Below are 19,267 nucleotides of genomic sequence, written 5' to 3' on the forward strand. Positions count from 1 at the left end.
CGGTATGTTTCAGAGTGCCTTGGTTTTATGAGAGAATTGAGTGTGGAATTAAAAAGTATGAATTGCAGGGTGTGACTGTGGCTATGTGGGAGGAGAAGAGGTGTGTGTTACGGATGATTAGGGATCGGGAGTTGGGTGTTAGGTTGGGTGGGTTGACAGAAAGTCAAAGTCAGTTGGTGTGGAAGATGGTATCAGATAGGGAGTTAGCTAATAGACAGAGGGATGTGAGTTGGATGGCGGTACACGGATGTTTGCCAACTAGGGAGTTCCAGAGAGTGAGAAAGTTGTGTGTTTCTGAAGTTTGTCCTAGGGATAGGTGTGGTAGAGTGGAAAGTGTGGTGCATGTGTTTTGGGTTTGTGACTATGCAGTACAAGTGTGGCAGAGAATGGGGAGGTTTGTTAAGGAGTTAGTAGGGATGGATGGATGGGGGTTTGAAGAGGTGTTTTTTGGGTTATGTGACTTAGATAAGAAGAGGAGACGTTTGTTTTGGATGTTGATAAGTTGTGTGAAGGAAGCATTGTGGGATGTGAGGAATTTGTTAATATTTAAGAAAGATTTGGTTGAGGTTGATGGTTGTGTTAGGATGATTCGGGGACGAATGTATGTGTATTTTTTGAGGGATTTACGGAAGTTTGGGGAGGTTGATGCGGAAGGGGTTTGGAAAACTAAGAAATGGAGGGAATGGGGTGGGGGTTGAGAGATGTTCTTGGGTGTGAGGTTGGTTAGGGAGGTGTTGACGTAGGGTTGGGGGAGGGAGGGAGGGGGCGAGGATGGTTGTTATGGCTGGTCACGGGAGGATTTTGGAGTATGGGTTTAGTTGAGGTCGGCGGGGGTTTGGGGTTTTTGTATATATTTGTATATATGTGTTTTATGTTGCACTAAGAGGTGAGGGATTATTTGGAAAAATATACCATGAGGATGTTGCCCTATTGCCGTCCGGAATACCATCTGAGGGATGTGCGTGGACTGAGTGGTATAAAAAAAAAAAAAAAAAAAAAAATTGAAAACTTTTCCCAATACCCCGCCGTGATGACTTGAAAAATAGTCAGCACTGGCAATTTTTGACGGTCTCTTGTGAGACTGGTGTGTCTGTTTAATAATAGAAGATACGGCTTAAAGCACGGCACCCACAACTCATTCCTTACTGCGGACCTACCTGTTGAAGGACATCAAGTTGTCCTAGTCCAAACCCGTCTTTCATATCTCCGTGTTATATCCTAACCCAAGAGTGTGACTCTTATCGTCTTAACAGGCATATGGGGTCAGCTCTAGTAATCTCATCAAAGAGATCTTGATTCTTCAAACCCTTGACAGTAGGGAAAGCCTTTGAGCCCCATGAGGTAAACAAGTGCATTTTGTCTCGGAACGTGAAGGTGGGCCCTCGTTTGCATTTTGCCTGAAAGATCTGAGCTTTCAGGCCTTTCCCGGAGAAACCATTGGTCACTCGCCAGTGAAATTTGCATGACCGCTCCCACAATGCTCTGCCCTGGCCTAATAACCGCCCGTACCTAGCCAAAACGTTAACGAGATCTTGGTGGACGTCCTTTACATACCTAAGCTGCCTAGTCTCCAGCTTTGCGCAGTGGCAGTATCGTAGCCCATGAGGTTTTAACCGAGGCGTGATTATTGCTAATTGAAAACTTTTCCCAATACCCCGCCGTGATGACTTGAAAAATAGTCAGCACTGGCAATTTTTGACGGTCTCTTGTGAGACTGGTGTGTCTGTTTAATAATAGAAGATACGGCTTAAAGCACGGCACCCGCAACTCATTCCTTACTGCGGACCTATCTGTTGCAGCACATCAAGTTGTCCTAGTCCAAACCCATCTTTCATATCTCCGTGTTATATCCTAACCCAAGAGTGTGACTCTTATCGTCTTAACAGGCATATGGGGTCAGCTCTAGTAATCTCATCAAAGAGATCTTGATTCTTCAAACCCTTGACAGTAGGGAAAGCCTTTGAGCCCCATGAGGTAAACAAGTGCATTTTGTCTCGGAACGTGAAGGTGGGCCCTCGTTTGCATTTTGCCTGAAAGATCTGAGCTTCCAGGCCTTTTCCGGAGAAACCATTGGTCACTCGCCAGTGAAATTTGCATGACCGCTCCCACAATGCGCTGCCCTGGCCTAATGACCGCCCATACCTAGCCAAAACGTTAACGAGATCTTGGTGGACATCCTTTATATACCAAAGCTGCCTAGTCCCCAGCTTTGCGCAGTGGCAGTATCGTTGCCCATGAGGTTTTAACCGAGGCGTGATTATTGCTAATTGAAAACTTTTTCCAATACCCCGCCGTGATGTCTTGAAAAATAGTCAGCATTGGCAATTTTTACGGTCTCTTGTGAGACTGATGTGTCTGTTTAATAACAGAAGACACTGCTTAAAGCACGGCACCCACAACTCATTCCATACTGCGGACCTACCTGTTGCAGCACATCAAGTTGTCTTAGTCCAAACCCATCTCTCATATCTCCGTGTTATATCCTAACCCAAGAGTGTGACTCTTATCGTCTTAACAGGCATATGGGGTCAGCTCTAGTAATCTCATCAAAGAGATCTTGATTCTTCAAAACCTTGACAGTAGGGAAAGCCTTTGAGCCCCATGAGGTAAACAAGTGCATTTTGTCTCGGAACGTGAAGGTGGGCCCTCGTTTGCGTTTTGCCTGAAAGATCTGAGCTTCCAGGCCTTTTCCGGAGAAACCATTGGTCACTCGCCAGTGAAATTTGCATGACCGCTCCCACAATGCTCTGCCCTGGCCTAATGACCGCCCATACCTAGCCAAAACGTTAACGAGATCTTGGTGGACGTCCTTTATATACCAAAGCTGCCTAGTCCCCAGCTTTGCGCAGTGGCAGTGTCGTAGCCCATGAGGTTTTAACCGAGGTGTGATTATTGCTAATTGAAAACTTTTCCCAATACCCCGCCGTGATGACTTGAAAAATAGTCAGCACCGGCAATTTTTGACGGTCTCTTGTGAGACTGGTGTGTCTGTTTAATAATAGAAGATACGGCTTAAAGCACGGCACCCACAACTCATTCCATACTGCGGACCTACCTGTCGCAGCACATCAAGTTGTCCTAGTCCAAACCCATCTCTCATATCTCCGTGTTATATCCTAACCCAAGAGTGTGACTCTTATCGTCTTAACAGGCATATGGGGTCAGCTCTAGTAATCTCATCAAAGAGATCTTGATTCTTCAAACCCTTGACAGTAGGGAAAGCCTTTGAGCCCCATGAGGTAAACAAGTGCATTTTGTCTCGGAACGTGAAGGTGGGCCCTCGTTTGCGTTTTGCCTGAAAGATCTGAGCTTCCAGTCCTTTTCCGGAGAAACCATTGGTCACTCGCCAGTGAAATTTGCATGACCGCTCCCACAATGCGCTGCCCTGGCCTAATGACCGCCCATACCTAGCCAAAACGTTAACGAGATCTTGGTGGACGTCCTTTATATACCAAAGCTGCCTAGTCCCCAGCTTTGCGCAGTGGCAGTATCGTAGCCCATGAGGTTTTAACCGAGGCGTGATTATTGCTAATTGAAAACTTTTCCCAATACCCCGCCGTGATGACTTGAAAAATAGTCAGCACTGGCAATTTTTGACGGTCTCTTGTGAGACTGGTGTGTCTGTTTAATAATAGAAGATACGGCTTAAAGCACGGCACCCGCAACTCATTCCTTACTGCGGACCTACCTGTTGCAGCACATCAAGTTGTCCTAGTCCAAACCCATCTTTCATATCTCCGTGTTATATCCTAACCCAAGAGTGTGACTCTTATCGTCTTAACAGGCATATGGGGTCAGCTCTAGTAATCTCATCAAAGAGATCTTGATTCTTCAAACCCTTGACAGTAGGGAAAGCCTTTGAGCCCCATGAGGTAAACAAGTGCATTTTGTCTCGGAACGTGAAGGTGGACCCTCGTTTGCATTTTGCCTGAAAGATCTGAGCTTCCAGGCCTTTTCCGGAGAAACCATTGGTCACTCGCCAGTGAAATTTGCATGACCGCTCCCACAATGCTCTGCCCTGGCCTAATGACCGCCCATACCTAGCCAAAACGTTAACGAGATCTTGGTGGACGTCCTTTATATACCAAAGCTGCCTAGTCCCCAGTTTTGCGCAGTGGCAGTGTCGTAGCCCATGAGGTTTTAACCGAGGTGTGATTATTGCTAATTGAAAACTTTTCCCAATACCCCGCCGTGATGACTTGAAAAATAGTCAGCACTGGCAATTTTTGACGGTCTCTTGTGAGACTGGTGTGTCTGTTTAATAATAGAAGATACGGCTTAAAGCACGTCACCCGCAACTCATTCCATACTGCGGACCTACCTGTTGCAGCACATCAAGTTGTCCTAGTCCAAACCCATCTTTCATATCTCCGTGTTATATCCTAACCCAAGAGTGTGACTCTTATCGTCTTAACAGGCATATGGGGTCAGCTCTAGTAATCTCATCAAAGAGATCTTGATTCTTCAAACCCTTGACAGTAGGGAAAGCCTTTGAGCCCCATGAGGTAAACAAGTGCATTTTGTCTCGGAACGTGAAGGTGGGCCCTCGTTTGCATTTTGCCTGAAAGATCTGAGCTTCCAGGCCTTTTCCGGAGAAACCATTGGTCACTCGCCAGTGAAATTTGCATGACCGCTCCCACAATGCTCTGCCCTGGCCTAATGACCGCCCATACCTAGCCAAAACGTTAACGAGATCTTGGTGGACGTCCTTTATATACCAAAGCTGCCTAGTCCCCAGCTTTGCGCAGTGGCAGTATCGTAGCCCATGAGGTTTTAACCGAGGCGTGATTATTGCTAATTGAAAACTTTTCCCAATACCCCGCCGTGATGACTTGAAAAATAGTCAGCACTGGCAATTTTTGACGGTCTCTTGTGAGACTGGTGTGTCTGTTTAATAATAGAAGATACGGCTTAAAGCACGGCACCCGCAACTCATTCCTTACTGCGGACCTACCTGTTGCAGCACATCAAGTTGTCCTAGTCCAAACCCATCTTTCATATCTCCGTGTTATATCCTAACCCAAGAGTGTGACTCTTATCGTCTTAACAGGCATATGGGGTCAGCTCTAGTAATCTCATCAAAGAGATCTTGATTCTTCAAACCCTTGACAGTAGGGAAAGCCTTTGAGCCCCATGAGGTAAACAAGTGCATTTTGTCTCGGAACGTGAAGGTGGACCCTCGTTTGCATTTTGCCTGAAAGATCTGAGCTTCCAGGCCTTTTCCGGAGAAACCATTGGTCACTCGCCAGTGAAATTTGCATGACCGCTCCCACAATGCTCTGCCCTGGCCTAATGACCGCCCATACCTAGCCAAAACGTTAACGAGATCTTGGTGGACGTCCTTTATATACCAAAGCTGCCTAGTCCCCAGTTTTGCGCAGTGGCAGTATCGTAGCCCATGAGGTTTTAACCGAGGTGTGATTATTGCTAATTGAAAACTTTTCCCAATACCCCGCCGTGATGACTTGAAAAATAGTCAGCACTGGCAATTTTTGACGGTCTCTTGTGAGACTGGTGTGTCTGTTTAATAATAGAAGATACGGCTTAAAGCACGTCACCCGCAACTCATTCCATACTGCGGACCTACCTGTTGCAGCACATCAAGTTGTCCTAGTCCAAACCCATCTTTCATATCTCCGTGTTATATCCTAACCCAAGAGTGTGACTCTTATCGTCTTAACAGGCATATGGGGTCAGCTCTAGTAATCTCATCAAAGAGATCTTGATTCTTCAAACCCTTGACAGTAGGGAAAGCCTTTGAGCCCCATGAGGTAAACAAGTGCATTTTGTCTCGGAACGTGAAGGTGGACCCTCGTTTGCATTTTGCCTGAAAGATCTGAGCTTCCAGGCCTTTTCCGGAGAAACCATTGGTCACTCGCCAGTGAAATTTGCATGACCGCTCCCACAATGCTCTGCCCTGGCCTAATGACCGCCCATACCTAGCCAAAACGTTAACGAGATCTTGGTGGACGTCCTTTATATACCATAGCTGCCTAGTCCCCAGCTTTGCGCAGTGGCAATATCGTAGCCCATGAGGTTTTAACCGAGGCGTGATTATTGCTAATTGAAAACTTTTCCCAATACCCCGCCGTGATGACTTGAAAAATAGTCAGCACTGGCAATTTTTGACGGTCTCTTGTGAGACTGGTGTGTCTGTTTAATAATAGAAGATACGGCTTAAAGCACGGCACCCACAACTCATTCCTTACTGCGGACCTACCTGTTGAAGCACATCAAGTTGTCCTAGTCCAAACCCATCTTTCATATCTCCGTGTTATATCCTAACCCAAGAGTGTGACTCTTATCGTCTTAACAGGCATATGGGGTCAGCTCTAGTAATCTCATCAAAGAGATCTTGATTCTTCAAACCCTTGACAGTAGGGAAAGCCTTTGAGCCCCATGAGATAAACAAGTGCATTTTGTCTCGGAAAGTGAAGGTGGGCCCTCGTTTGCATTTTGCCTGAAAGATCTGAGCTTCCAGGCCTTTTCCGGAGAAACCATTGGTCACTCGCCAGTGAAATTTGCATGACCGCTCCCACAATGCTCTGCCCTGGCCTAATGACCGCCCATACCTAGCCAAAACGTTAACGAGATCTTGGTGGACGTCCTTTATATACCAAAGCTGCCTAGTCCCCAGCTTTGCGCAGTGGCAGTATCGTAGCCCATGAGGTTTTAACCGAGGCGTGATTATTGCTAATTGAAAACTTTTCCCAATACCCCGCCGTGATGGCTTGAAAAATAGTCAGCACTGGCAGTTTTTGACGGTCTCTTGTGAGACTGGTGTGTCTGTTTAATAATAGAAGATACGGCTTAAAGCATGGCACCCACAACTCGTTCCATACTGCGGACCTACCTGTCGCAGCACATCAAGTTGTCCTAGTCCAAACCCGTCTTTCATATCTCCGTGTTATATCCTAACCCAAGAGTGTGACTCTTATCGTCTTAACAGGCATATGGGGTCAGCTCTAGTAATCTCATCAAAGAGATCTTGATTCTTCAAACCCTTGACAGTAGGGAAAGCCTTTGGGCCCCATGAGGTAAACAAGTGCATTTTGTCTCGGAACGTGAAGGTGGGCCCTCGTTTGCATTTTGCCTGAAAGATCTGAGCTTCCAGGCCTTTCCCGGAGAAACCATTGGTCACTCGCCAGTGAAATTTGCATGACACGCTCCCACAATGCTCTGCCCTGGCCTAATAACCGCCCGTACCTAGCCAAAACGTTAACGAGATCTTGGTGGACGTCCTTTACATACCTAAGCTGCCTAGTCTCCAGCTTTGCGCAGTGGCAGTATCGTAGCCCATGAGGTTTTAACCGAGGCGTGATTATTGCTAATTGAAAACTTTTCCCAATACCCCGCCGTGATGACTTGAAAAATAGTCAGCACTGGCAATTTTTGACGGTCTCTTGTGAGACTGGTGTGTCTGTTTAATAATAGAAGATACGGCTTAAAGCACGGCACCCGCAACTCATTCCTTACTGCGGACCTACCTGTTGCAGCACATCAAGTTGTCCTAGTCCAAACCCATCTTTCATATCTCCGTGTTATATCCTAACCCAAGAGTGTGACTCTTATCGTCTTAACAGGCATATGGGGTCAGCTCTAGTAATCTCATCAAAGAGATCTTGATTCTTCAAACCCTTGACAGTAGGGAAAGCCTTTGAGCCCCATGAGGTAAACAAGTGCATTTTGTCTCGGAACGTGAAGGTGGGCCCTCGTTTGCATTTTGCCTGAAAGATCTGAGCTTCCAGGCCTTTTCCGGAGAAACCATTGGTCACTCGCCAGTGAAATTTGCATGACCGCTCCCACAATGCTCTGCCCTGGCCTAATGACCGCCCATACCTAGCCAAAACGTTAACGAGATCTTGGTGGACGTCCTTTATATACCAAAGCTGCCTAGTCCCCAGGTTTGCGCAGCGGCAGTATCGTAGCCCATGAGGTTTTAACCGAGGCGTGATTATTGCTAATTGAAAACTTTTCCCAATACCCCGCCGTGATGACTTGAAAAATAGTCAGCACTGGCAATTTTTGACGGTCTCTTGTGAGACTGGTGTGTCTGTTTAATAATAGAAGATACGGCTTAAAGCACGGCACCCACAATTCGTTCCATACTGCGGACCTACCTGTTGCAGCACATCAAGTTGTCCTAGTCCAAACCCATCTCTCATATCTCCGTGTTATATCCTAACCCAAGAGTGTGACTCTTATCGTCTTAACAGGCATATGGGGTCAGCTCTAGTAATCTCATCAAAGAGATCTTGATTCTTCAAACCCTTGACAGTAGGGAAAGCCTTTGAGCCCCATGAGGTAAACAAGTGCATTTTGTCTCGGAACGTGAAGGTGGGCCCTCGTTTGCATTTTGCCTGAAAGATCTGAGCTTCCAGGCCTTTTCCGGAGAAACCATTGGTCACTCGCCAGTGAAATTTGCATGACCGCTCCCACAATGCTCTGCCCTGGCCTAATGACCGCCCATACCTAGCCAAAACGTTAACGAGATCTTGGTGGACGTCCTTTATATACCAAAGCTGCCTAGTCCTTAGCTTTGCGCAGTGGCAGTATCGTAGCCCATGAGGTTTTAACCGAGGCGTGATTATTGCTAATTGAAAACTTTTCCCAATACCCCGCCGTGATGATTTGAAAAATAGTCAGCACTGGCAATTTTTGACGGTCTCTTGTGAGACTGGTGTGTCTGTTTAATAATAGAAGATACGGCTTAAATCACGGCACCCACAACTCGTTCCATACTGCGGACCTACCTGTTGCAGCACATCAAGTTGTTCTAGTCCAAACCCATCTCTCATATCTCCGTGTTATATCCTAACCCAAGAGTGTGATTCTTATCGTCTTAACAGGCATATGGGGTCAGCTCTAGTAATCTCATCAAAGAGATCTTGATTCTTCAAACCCTTGACAGTAGGGAAAGCCTTTGAGCCCCATGAGGTAAACAAGTGCATTTTGTCTCGGAACGTGAAGGTGGGCCCTCGTTTGCATTTTGCCTGAAAGATCTGAGCTTCCAGGCCTTTTCCGGAGAAACCATTGGTCACTCGCCAGTGAAATTTGCATGACCGCTCCCACAATGCTCTGCCCTGGCCTAATGACCGCCCATACCTAGCCAAAACGTTAACGAGATCTTGGTGGACGTCCTTTATATACCATAGCTGCCTAGTCCCCAGCTTTGCGCAGTGGCAGTATCGTAGCCCATGAGGTTTTAACCGAGGCGTGATTATTGCTAATTGAAAACTTTTCCCAATACCCCGCCGTGATGACTTGAAAAATAGTCAGCACTGGCAATTTTTGACGGTCTCTTGTGAGACTGGTGTGTCTGTTTAATAATAGAAGATACGGCTTAAAGCACGGCACCCACAACTCATTCCTTACTGCGGACCTACCTGTTGAAGGACATCAAGTTGTCCTAGTCCAAACCCGTCTTTCATATCTCCGTGTTATATCCTAACCCAAGAGTGTGACTCTTATCGTCTTAACAGGCATATGGGGTCAGCTCTAGTAATCTCATCAAAGAGATCTTGATTCTTCAAACCCTTGACAGTAGGGAAAGCCTTTGAGCCCCATGAGGTAAACAAGTGCATTTTGTCTCGGAACGTGAAGGTGGGCCCTCGTTTGCATTTTGCCTGAAAGATCTGAGCTTTCAGGCCTTTCCCGTAGAAACCATTGGTCACTCGCCAGTGAAATTTGCATGACCGCTCCCACAATGCTCTGCCCTGGCCTAATAACCGCCCGTACCTAGCCAAAACGTTAACGAGATCTTGGTGGACGTCCTTTACATACCTAAGCTGCCTAGTCTCCAGCTTTGCGCAGTGGCAGTATCGTAGCCCATGAGGTTTTAACCGAGGCGTGATTATTGCTAATTGAAAACTTTTCCCAATACCCCGCCGTGATGACTTGAAAAATAGTCAGCACTGGCAATTTTTGACGGTCTCTTGTGAGACTGGTGTGTCTGTTTAATAATAGAAGATACGGCTTAAAGCACGGCACCCGCAACTCATTCCTTACTGCGGACCTATCTGTTGCAGCACATCAAGTTGTCCTAGTCCAAACCCATCTTTCATATCTCCGTGTTATATCCTAACCCAAGAGTGTGACTCTTATCGTCTTAACAGGCATATGGGGTCAGCTCTAGTAATCTCATCAAAGAGATCTTGATTCTTCAAACCCTTGACAGTAGGGAAAGCCTTTGAGCCCCATGAGGTAAACAAGTGCATTTTGTCTCGGAACGTGAAGGTGGGCCCTCGTTTGCATTTTGCCTGAAAGATCTGAGCTTCCAGGCCTTTTCCGGAGAAACCATTGGTCACTCGCCAGTGAAATTTGCATGACCGCTCCCACAATGCGCTGCCCTGGCCTAATGACCGCCCATACCTAGCCAAAACGTTAACGAGATCTTGGTGGACATCCTTTATATACCAAAGCTGCCTAGTCCCCAGCTTTGCGCAGTGGCAGTATCATTGCCCATGAGGTTTTAACCGAGGCGTGATTATTGCTAATTGAAAACTTTTTCCAATACCCCGCCGTGATGTCTTGAAAAATAGTCAGCATTGGCAATTTTTACGGTCTCTTGTGAGACTGATGTGTCTGTTTAATAACAGAAGACACTGCTTAAAGCACGGCACCCACAACTCATTCCATACTGCGGACCTACCTGTTGCAGCACATCAAGTTGTCTTAGTCCAAACCCATCTCTCATATCTCCGTGTTATATCCTAACCCAAGAGTGTGACTCTTATCGTCTTAACAGGCATATGGGGTCAGCTCTAGTAATCTCATCAAAGAGATCTTGATTCTTCAAAACCTTGACAGTAGGGAAAGCCTTTGAGCCCCATGAGGTAAACAAGTGCATTTTGTCTCGGAACGTGAAGGTGGGCCCTCGTTTGCGTTTTGCCTGAAAGATCTGAGCTTCCAGGCCTTTTCCGGAGAAACCATTGGTCACTCGCCAGTGAAATTTGCATGACCGCTCCCACAATGCTCTGCCCTGGCCTAATGACCGCCCATACCTAGCCAAAACGTTAACGAGATCTTGGTGGACGTCCTTTATATACCAAAGCTGCCTAGTCCCCAGCTTTGCGCAGTGGCAGTGTCGTAGCCCATGAGGTTTTAACCGAGGTGTGATTATTGCTAATTGAAAACTTTTCCCAATACCCCGCCGTGATGACTTGAAAAATAGTCAGCACCGGCAATTTTTGACTGTCTCTTGTGAGACTGGTGTGTCTGTTTAATAATAGAAGATACGGCTTAAAGCACGGCACCCACAACTCATTCCATACTGCGGACCTACCTGTCGCAGCACATCAAGTTGTCCTAGTCCAAACCCATCTCTCATATCTCCGTGTTATATCCTAACCCAAGAGTGTGACTCTTATCGTCTTAACAGGCATATGGGGTCAGCTCTAGTAATCTCATCAAAGAGATCTTGATTCTTCAAACCCTTGACAGTAGGGAAAGCCTTTGAGCCCCATGAGGTAAACAAGTGCATTTTGTCTCGGAACGTGAAGGTGGGCCCTCGTTTGCGTTTTGCCTGAAAGATCTGAGCTTCCAGTCCTTTTCCGGAGAAACCATTGGTCACTCGCCAGTGAAATTTGCATGACCGCTCCCACAATGCGCTGCCCTGGCCTAATGACCGCCCATACCTAGCCAAAACGTTAACGAGATCTTGGTGGACGTCCTTTATATACCAAAGCTGCCTAGTCCCCAGCTTTGCGCAGTGGCAGTATCGTAGCCCATGAGGTTTTAACCGAGGCGTGATTATTGCTAATTGAAAACTTTTCCCAATACCCCGCCGTGATGACTTGAAAAATAGTCAGCACTGGCAATTTTTGACGGTCTCTTGTGAGACTGGTGTGTCTGTTTAATAATAGAAGATACGGCTTAAAGCACGGCACCCGCAACTCATTCCTTACTGCGGACCTACCTGTTGCAGCACATCAAGTTGTCCTAGTCCAAACCCATCTTTCATATCTCCGTGTTATATCCTAACCCAAGAGTGTGACTCTTATCGTCTTAACAGGCATATGGGGTCAGCTCTAGTAATCTCATCAAAGAGATCTTGATTCTTCAAACCCTTGACAGTAGGGAAAGCCTTTGAGCCCCATGAGGTAAACAAGTGCATTTTGTCTCGGAACGTGAAGGTGGACCCTCGTTTGCATTTTGCCTGAAAGATCTGAGCTTCCAGGCCTTTTCCGGAGAAACCATTGGTCACTCGCCAGTGAAATTTGCATGACCGCTCCCACAATGCTCTGCCCTGGCCTAATGACCGCCCATACCTAGCCAAAACGTTAACGAGATCTTGGTGGACGTCCTTTATATACCAAAGCTGCCTAGTCCCCAGTTTTGCGCAGTGGCAGTATCGTAGCCCATGAGGTTTTAACCGAGGTGTGATTATTGCTAATTGAAAACTTTTCCCAATACCCCGCCGTGATGACTTGAAAAATAGTCAGCACTGGCAATTTTTGACGGTCTCTTGTGAGACTGGTGTGTCTGTTTAATAATAGAAGATACGGCTTAAAGCACGTCACCCGCAACTCATTCCATACTGCGGACCTACCTGTTGCAGCACATCAAGTTGTCCTAGTCCAAACCCATCTTTCATATCTCCGTGTTATATCCTAACCCAAGAGTGTGACTCTTATCGTCTTAACAGGCATATGGGGTCAGCTCTTGTAATCTCATCAAAGTGATCTTGATTCTTTAAACCCTTGACAGTAGGGAAAGCCTTTGAGCCCCATGAGGTAAACAAGTGCATTTTGTCTCGGAACGTGAAGGTGGGCCCTCGTTTGCATTTTGCCTGAAAGATCTGAACTTCCAGGCCTTTTCCGGAGAAACCATTGGTCACTCGCCAGTGAAATTTGCATGACCGCTCCCACAATGCTCTGCCCTGGCCTAATGACCGCCCATACCTAGCCAAAACGTTAACGAGACCTTGGTGGACGTCCTTTATATACCAAAGCTGCCTAGTCCCCAGCTTTGCGCAGTGGCAGTATCGTAGCCCATGAGGTTTTAACCGAGGCGTGATTATTGCTAATTGAAAACTTTTCCCAATACCCCGCCGTGATGACTTGAAAAATAGTCAGCACTGGCAATTTTTGACGGTCTCTTGTGAGACTGGTGTGTCTGTTTAATAATAGAAGATACGGCTTAAAGCACGGCACCCACAACTTATTCGATACTGCGGACCTACCTGTTGCAGCACATCAAGTTGTCCTAGTCCAAGCCCATCTTTCATATCTCCGTGTTATATCCTAACCCAAGAGTGTGACTCTTATCGTCTTAACAGGCATATGGGGTCAGCTCTAGTAATCTCATCAAAATGATCTTGATTCTTCAAACCCTTGACAGTAGGGAAAGCCTTTGAGCCCCATGAGGTAAACAAGTGCATTTTGTCTCAGAACGTGAAGGTGGGCCCTCGTTTGCATTTTGCCTGAAAGATCTGAGCTTCCAGGCCTTTTCCGGAGAAACCATTGGTCACTCGCCAGTGAAATTTGCATGACCGCTCCCACAATGCTCTGCCCTGGCCTAATGACCGCCCATACCTAGCCAAAACGTTAACGAGATCTTGGTGGACGTCCTTTATATACCAAAGCTGCCTAGCCCCCAGCTTTGCGCAGTGGCAGTATCGTAGCCCATGAGGTTTTAACCGAGGCGTGATTATTGCTAATTGAAAACTTTTCCCAATACCCCGCCGTGATGACTTGAAAAATAGTCAGCACTGGCAATTTTTGACGGTCTCTTGTGAGACTGGTGTGTCTGTTTAATAATAGAAGATACGGCTTAAAGCACGGTACCCACAACTTGTTCCATACTGCGGACCTACCTGTTGCAGCACATCAGGTTGTCCTAGTCCAAACCCATCTTTCATATCTCCGTGTTATATCCTAACCCAAGAGTGTGACTCTTATCGTCTTAACAGGCATATTGGGTCAGCTCTAGTAATCTCATCAAAGAGATCTTGATTCTTCAAACCCTTGACAGTAGGGAAAGCCTTTGAGCCCCATGAGGTAAACAAGTGCATTTTGTCTCGGAACGTGAAGGTGGGCCCTCTTTTGCATTTTGCCTGAAAGATCTGAGCTTCCAGGCCTTTTCCGGAGAAACCATTGGTCACTCGCCAGTGAAATTTGCATGACCGCTCCCACAATGCTCTGCCCTGGCCTAATGACTGCCCATACCTAGCCAAAACGTTAACGAGATCTTTGTGGACGTACTTTATATACCAAAGCTGCCTGGTGCCCAGCTTTGCGCAGTGGCAGTATCGTAGCCCATGAGGTTTTAACCGAGGCGTGATTATTGCTAATTGAAAACTTTTCCCAATACCCCGCCGTGATGACTTGAAAAATAGTCAGCACTGGCAATTTTTGACGGTCTCTTGTGAGACTGGTGTGTCTGTTTAATAATAGAAGATACGGCTTAAAGCACGGCACCCACAACTCATTCCATGCTGCGGACCTACCTGTTGCAGTACATCAAATTGTCCTAGTCCAAACCAGTCTTTCATATCTCCGTGTTATATCCTAACCCAAGAGTGTGACTCTTATCGTCTTAACAGGCATATGGGGTCAGCTCTAGTAATCTCATCAAAGAGATCTTGATTCTTCAAACCCTTGAAAGTAGGGAAAGCCTTTGAGCCCCATGAGGTAAACAAGTGCATTTTGTCTCGGAACGTGAAGGTGGGCCCTCGTTTGCATTTTGCCTGAAAGATCTGAGCTTCCAGGCCTTTTCCGGAGAAACCATTGGTCACTCGCCAGTGAAATTTGCATGACCGCTCCCACAATGCTCTGCCCTGGCCTAATGACCGCCCATACCTAGCCAAAACGTTAACGAGATCTTGGTGGACGTCCTTTATATACCAAAGCTGCCTAGTGCCCAGCTTTGCGCAGTGGCCGTATCGTAGCCCATGAGGTTTTAACCGAGGCGTGATTATTGCTAATTGAAAACTTTTCCCAATACCCCGCCGTGATGACTTGAAAAATAGTCAGCACTGGCAATTTTTGACGGTCTCTTGTGAGACTGGTGTGTCTGTTTAATAATAGAAGATACGGCTTAAAGCACGGTACCCACAACTCATTCCATACTGCGGACCTACATGTTGCAGCACATCAGGTTGTCCTAGTCCAAACCCATCTTTCATATCTCCGTGTTATATCCTAACCCAAGAGTGTGACTCTTATCGTCTTAACAGGCATATGGGGTCAGCTCTTGTAATCTCATCAAAGAGATCTTGATTCTTCAAACCCTTGACAGTAGGGAAAGCCTTTGAGCCCCATGAGGTAAACAAGTGCATTTTGTCTCGGAACGTGAAGGTGGGCCCTCGTTTGCATTTTGCCTGAAAGATCTGAGCTTCCAGGCCTTTTCCGGAGAAACCATTGGTCACTCGCCAGTGAAATTTGCATGACCGCTCCCACAATGCTCTGCCCTGGCCTAATGACTGCCCATACCTAGCCAAAACGTTAACGAGATCTTGGTGGACGTCCTTTATATACCAAAGCTGCCTGGTACCCAGCTTTGCGCAGTGGCAGTATCGTAGCCCATGAGGTTTTAACCAAGGCGTGATTATTGCTAATTGAAAACTTTTCCCAATACCCCGCCGTGATGACTTGAAAAATAGTCAGCACTGGCAATTTTTGACGGCCTCTTGTGAGACTGGTGTGTCTGTTTCATGATAGAAGACATGGCTTAAAGCACGGCACCCACAACCCATTCCATACTGCGGACCTACCTGTTGCAGCACATCAAGTTGTCCTAGTCCAAACCCATCTTTCATATCTCCGTGTTATATCCTAACCCAAGAGTGTGACTCTTATCGTCTTAACAGGCATATGGGGTCAGCTCTAGTAATCTCATCAAAGAGATCTTGATTCTTCAAACCCTTGACAGTAGGGAAAGCCTTTGAGCCCCATGAGGTAAACAAGTGCATTTTGTCTCGGAACGTGAAGGTGGGCCCTCGTTTGCGTTTTGCCGGAAAGATCTGAGCTTCCAGGCCTTTTCCGGAGAAACCATTGGTCACTCGCCAGTGAAATTTGCATGACCGCTCCCACAATGCTCTGCCCTGGCCTAATGACCGCCCATACCTAGCCAAAACGTTAACGAGATCTTGGTGGACATCCTTTATATACCAAAGCTGCCTAGTCCCCAGCTTTGCGCAGTGGCAGTATCGTAGCCCATGAGGTTTTAACCGAGGCGTGATTATTGCTAATTGAAAACTTTTCCCAATACCCCGCCGTGATGACTTGAAAAATAGTCAGCACTGGCAATTTTTGACGGTCTCTTGTGAGACTGGTGTGTCTGTTTAATAATAGAAGATACAGCTTAAAGCACGGCACCCACAACTCATTCCATACTGCGGACCTACCTGTTGCAGCACATCAAGTTGTCCTAGTCCAAACCCATCTTTCATATCTCCGTGTTATATCCTAACCCAAGAGTGTGACTCTTATCGTCTTAACAGGCATATGGGGTCAGCTCTAGTAATCTCATCAAAGAGATCTTGATTCTTCAAACCCTTGACAGTAGGGAAAGCCTTTGAGCCCCATGAGGTAAACAAGTGCATTTTGTCTCGGAACGTGAAGGTGGGCCCTCGTTTGCGTTTTGCCTGAAAGATCTGAGCTTCCAGGCCTTTTCCGGAGAAACCATTGGTCACTCGCCAGTGAAATTTGCATGACCGCTCCCACAATGCTCTGCCCTGGCCTAATGACCGCCCATACCTAGCCAAAACGTTAACGAGATCTTGGTGGACGTTCTTTATATACCAAAGCTGCCTAGTCCCCAGCTTTGCGCAGTGGCAGTATCGTAGCCCATGAGGTTTTAACCGAGGCGTGATTATTACTAATTGAAAACTTTTCCCAATACCCCGCCGTGATGACTTGAAAAATAGTCAGCACTGGCGATTTTTGACAGTCTCTTGTGAGACTGGTGTGTCTGTTTAATAATAGAAGATACGGCTTAAAGCACGGCACCCACAACTCATTCCATGCTGCGGACCTACCTGTTGCAGCGCATCAAGTTGTCCTAGTCCAAACCCATCTTTCATATCTCCGTGTTATATCCTAACCCGAGAGTGTGACTCTTATCGTCTTAACAGGCATATGGGGTCAGCTCTAGTAATCTCATCAAAGAGATCTTGATTCTTCAAACCCTTGACAGTAGGGAAAGCCTTTGAGCCCCATGAGGTAAACAAGTGCATTTTGTCTCGGAACGTGAAGTTGGGCCCTCGTTTGCATTTTGCCTGAAAGATCTGAGCTTTCCGGAGAAACCTTTTACCTAGCCAAAACGTTAATGAGGTCTTGGTGGACATGCTCTATATTCGAAAAACCGAAACATTTATACTTTGTGTGATGTTGGTTTTGTGTGTGTAATTTAGTTTTTATGTCTTCTTGCTTCTAGGTTTATTGGCTGAGATCAGGTTAGTATCTGCGAGAGATTGAAAGCTTCTTTTGCTGCCTTTAGGTCTGGGAGAGAATGAAGTCCTGAGCTCATATTAAGTACTCAGTCTCTGGTCTTGCACTGGGTGCTGTGCACATGAAGAAAGTGTGAGTTTAACGTTTTTTTAACTTCACGTTTTTGCGTCACATGCTGGTAAGCTCTTTTTGCACCTCTTCGACCCTTCCATGTACCATTTGTTTTTGTACGTGCTAGTCTCAGCTTTTTGGATACTGAATACGTTTTTTATCACACCAGCACTTTATATATAGCTTTTGTTTCACACGATTGCACTGTTTTTTGCACAGAGCACATGTGTTTTTTAATTTTTCTGATATATATGTTTATTAATACAACTGAAAACAGACACAGTACACGATTTATTTGAACACTGGAAAGCCATGGTAGTGCCGGGTCCCCTGCAAACGTCCAGCTTTTCTGTTGAGGAGGGGAGTTAGGTATTGGTAGCTCTTCTGAGCGCCCCCCCTGAAGTATTTCAGTATTTCAACTCTTGCGGGGAGGGATCAAGAAGATCCGGCCCTCCTGCAGGCCTTATGGCCAGGGAGGGAAGGGGCCGCATATGCTTTGGGAGTGCGACCCTCAAAGAAAATGAAGAAAGGGACCTGGTTTTCACTGTGGCCTTACGGCGCTTTGGCACTCGGCACTTTTTCATTTTTTCACAGCAAAGTCACTGACCTCAGGGCTGAGTTTTTATGGCACCTCATCTATTCTTTATGGTTACAGTGGTTTCTCTCCTGGTAATGGGAGGGAAACTAAGAGAATCCAGCCCTTCTGCAGGCCTTGTGCCCGTGGTGGAGGGAAAGATGGTGGAGTCAACCAGATGGACGACAGTAGGGCAACCTCAACCCTTTAAAATCCTGGATGAAGGATGTGGAGGAGGAGCAGAAGAACTTCACACACATGACACAGATGAAGCTTGAGCTTCTGCCCAGTGGGTCCTTACCTTTTGTACTTTGTTATGGCTAACATCTTTTCGTGCATCCTAGTCAGCTGATCTATATATGTTGCAGGAGTGTTCTATACCCTTTTCTCAGTCATACTGTTGGCTTAGCAGGGAGTGCTTCCATCTTTTTGATCTGGGAGTAACAGCTGTAGGGCTGTAGAAGTTGACATTCTGATCTACGGGAGCAATTTCACAGTCGATTCTGTCCGGGAGTTAATCTGCAGCCAATTTCTGATCATAGCTAGTTCCTGGGTAGGTAAGCCAGTGTAGGTTATTTTTGTGTATGGGAAAGCAAACGTCTGGAACTCTTCCAGACTCTGAGGTCCCAGAGTGGACTAAGGGGGCATCAAGCTAGCTGACCAGCTAACCCAAGGACATTGCAGGAATGGCTTTTAAGAGAGCACTGTTTTGCATGCCAGGGGCTGTGCAATTATACACTTTGGCTTTCACTACTTTCCTGTCCAGGCTTTGTTTAGATCCCTGGAAAAAAAACCTCAAAACTAAGTTCCTCTCCTACCATTCAGTTTTGTTTAAGCTTTTTCCAGGAACTCACACAGAAGATGCCATAGAAGAAGTATGGCGCCTGTGGATTTTAAGGATGGTGACTCTCAGTAGGTTCCCTGAGACTGTCTGAGACCGTCACAGGCTGATCCTCAGCTTGCTCAGAGACTGCTCCATCTTTGACAGTCTTAAATAGGACGCTAAATCCTCAGTCCATACTCTCCAGGTCCCATCAGCCCTTGGACATTTATCATATTTCTTTCCATCTATCCCTTCTCTCATCCTACAATACCACTTATTTTGAACATTTGCAACTGTTGAATGTTTCTACTATATGTCATGATTACTGTTGCTTCCTTACATTTTGCACGATTGATTGTTTCAGTT

General features: G+C 46.4%; 25 non-coding genes across 25 annotated transcripts; all 25 read left to right on the plus strand.

The window, feature by feature from the left end:
* The first annotated feature begins 1,572 nt into the window (after positions 1–1,572).
* On the plus strand, positions 1,573–1,714 carry LOC128498214 (U4 spliceosomal RNA). Its single transcript, XR_008354460.1, has one exon. It is a non-coding gene; the product is annotated as a U4 spliceosomal RNA (small nuclear RNA).
* A 491-nt stretch (positions 1,715–2,205) lies between these two features.
* Positions 2,206–2,346, plus strand: LOC128498523 (U4 spliceosomal RNA). Its single transcript, XR_008354745.1, has one exon. It is a non-coding gene; the product is annotated as a U4 spliceosomal RNA (small nuclear RNA).
* A 491-nt stretch (positions 2,347–2,837) lies between these two features.
* LOC128498474 (U4 spliceosomal RNA) lies at positions 2,838–2,979 on the plus strand. The gene has a single exon (XR_008354700.1). It is a non-coding gene; the product is annotated as a U4 spliceosomal RNA (small nuclear RNA).
* A 491-nt stretch (positions 2,980–3,470) lies between these two features.
* On the plus strand, positions 3,471–3,612 carry LOC128498215 (U4 spliceosomal RNA). Its single transcript, XR_008354461.1, has one exon. It is a non-coding gene; the product is annotated as a U4 spliceosomal RNA (small nuclear RNA).
* A 491-nt stretch (positions 3,613–4,103) lies between these two features.
* LOC128498497 (U4 spliceosomal RNA) lies at positions 4,104–4,245 on the plus strand. Its single transcript, XR_008354722.1, has one exon. It is a non-coding gene; the product is annotated as a U4 spliceosomal RNA (small nuclear RNA).
* A 491-nt stretch (positions 4,246–4,736) lies between these two features.
* LOC128498216 (U4 spliceosomal RNA) lies at positions 4,737–4,878 on the plus strand. Its single transcript, XR_008354462.1, has one exon. It is a non-coding gene; the product is annotated as a U4 spliceosomal RNA (small nuclear RNA).
* A 491-nt stretch (positions 4,879–5,369) lies between these two features.
* On the plus strand, positions 5,370–5,511 carry LOC128498436 (U4 spliceosomal RNA). The gene has a single exon (XR_008354663.1). It is a non-coding gene; the product is annotated as a U4 spliceosomal RNA (small nuclear RNA).
* A 491-nt stretch (positions 5,512–6,002) lies between these two features.
* LOC128498151 (U4 spliceosomal RNA) lies at positions 6,003–6,144 on the plus strand. Its single transcript, XR_008354406.1, has one exon. It is a non-coding gene; the product is annotated as a U4 spliceosomal RNA (small nuclear RNA).
* A 491-nt stretch (positions 6,145–6,635) lies between these two features.
* LOC128498491 (U4 spliceosomal RNA) lies at positions 6,636–6,777 on the plus strand. Its single transcript, XR_008354716.1, has one exon. It is a non-coding gene; the product is annotated as a U4 spliceosomal RNA (small nuclear RNA).
* Positions 6,778–7,269: 492 nt separating this feature from the next.
* LOC128498217 (U4 spliceosomal RNA) lies at positions 7,270–7,411 on the plus strand. The gene has a single exon (XR_008354463.1). It is a non-coding gene; the product is annotated as a U4 spliceosomal RNA (small nuclear RNA).
* Positions 7,412–7,902: 491 nt separating this feature from the next.
* On the plus strand, positions 7,903–8,044 carry LOC128498456 (U4 spliceosomal RNA). The gene has a single exon (XR_008354682.1). It is a non-coding gene; the product is annotated as a U4 spliceosomal RNA (small nuclear RNA).
* A 491-nt stretch (positions 8,045–8,535) lies between these two features.
* LOC128498380 (U4 spliceosomal RNA) lies at positions 8,536–8,677 on the plus strand. Its single transcript, XR_008354609.1, has one exon. It is a non-coding gene; the product is annotated as a U4 spliceosomal RNA (small nuclear RNA).
* Positions 8,678–9,168: 491 nt separating this feature from the next.
* LOC128498219 (U4 spliceosomal RNA) lies at positions 9,169–9,310 on the plus strand. Its single transcript, XR_008354464.1, has one exon. It is a non-coding gene; the product is annotated as a U4 spliceosomal RNA (small nuclear RNA).
* Positions 9,311–9,801: 491 nt separating this feature from the next.
* LOC128498220 (U4 spliceosomal RNA) lies at positions 9,802–9,943 on the plus strand. The gene has a single exon (XR_008354465.1). It is a non-coding gene; the product is annotated as a U4 spliceosomal RNA (small nuclear RNA).
* A 491-nt stretch (positions 9,944–10,434) lies between these two features.
* Positions 10,435–10,575, plus strand: LOC128498511 (U4 spliceosomal RNA). Its single transcript, XR_008354734.1, has one exon. It is a non-coding gene; the product is annotated as a U4 spliceosomal RNA (small nuclear RNA).
* Positions 10,576–11,066: 491 nt separating this feature from the next.
* LOC128498475 (U4 spliceosomal RNA) lies at positions 11,067–11,208 on the plus strand. Its single transcript, XR_008354701.1, has one exon. It is a non-coding gene; the product is annotated as a U4 spliceosomal RNA (small nuclear RNA).
* A 491-nt stretch (positions 11,209–11,699) lies between these two features.
* Positions 11,700–11,841, plus strand: LOC128498221 (U4 spliceosomal RNA). Its single transcript, XR_008354466.1, has one exon. It is a non-coding gene; the product is annotated as a U4 spliceosomal RNA (small nuclear RNA).
* Positions 11,842–12,332: 491 nt separating this feature from the next.
* On the plus strand, positions 12,333–12,474 carry LOC128498437 (U4 spliceosomal RNA). The gene has a single exon (XR_008354664.1). It is a non-coding gene; the product is annotated as a U4 spliceosomal RNA (small nuclear RNA).
* A 491-nt stretch (positions 12,475–12,965) lies between these two features.
* On the plus strand, positions 12,966–13,107 carry LOC128498222 (U4 spliceosomal RNA). Its single transcript, XR_008354467.1, has one exon. It is a non-coding gene; the product is annotated as a U4 spliceosomal RNA (small nuclear RNA).
* A 491-nt stretch (positions 13,108–13,598) lies between these two features.
* On the plus strand, positions 13,599–13,740 carry LOC128498224 (U4 spliceosomal RNA). The gene has a single exon (XR_008354468.1). It is a non-coding gene; the product is annotated as a U4 spliceosomal RNA (small nuclear RNA).
* Positions 13,741–14,231: 491 nt separating this feature from the next.
* On the plus strand, positions 14,232–14,373 carry LOC128498225 (U4 spliceosomal RNA). The gene has a single exon (XR_008354469.1). It is a non-coding gene; the product is annotated as a U4 spliceosomal RNA (small nuclear RNA).
* A 491-nt stretch (positions 14,374–14,864) lies between these two features.
* Positions 14,865–15,006, plus strand: LOC128498364 (U4 spliceosomal RNA). Its single transcript, XR_008354595.1, has one exon. It is a non-coding gene; the product is annotated as a U4 spliceosomal RNA (small nuclear RNA).
* Positions 15,007–15,497: 491 nt separating this feature from the next.
* On the plus strand, positions 15,498–15,639 carry LOC128498493 (U4 spliceosomal RNA). The gene has a single exon (XR_008354718.1). It is a non-coding gene; the product is annotated as a U4 spliceosomal RNA (small nuclear RNA).
* Positions 15,640–16,130: 491 nt separating this feature from the next.
* LOC128498226 (U4 spliceosomal RNA) lies at positions 16,131–16,272 on the plus strand. The gene has a single exon (XR_008354470.1). It is a non-coding gene; the product is annotated as a U4 spliceosomal RNA (small nuclear RNA).
* Positions 16,273–16,763: 491 nt separating this feature from the next.
* LOC128498492 (U4 spliceosomal RNA) lies at positions 16,764–16,905 on the plus strand. Its single transcript, XR_008354717.1, has one exon. It is a non-coding gene; the product is annotated as a U4 spliceosomal RNA (small nuclear RNA).
* The last annotated feature ends 2,362 nt before the right edge of the window (positions 16,906–19,267 follow it).

This window comes from Spea bombifrons, chromosome 5, assembly GCF_027358695.1.
Source record: "Spea bombifrons isolate aSpeBom1 chromosome 5, aSpeBom1.2.pri, whole genome shotgun sequence".
NCBI lineage: Eukaryota > Metazoa > Chordata > Amphibia > Anura > Pelobatidae > Spea > Spea bombifrons.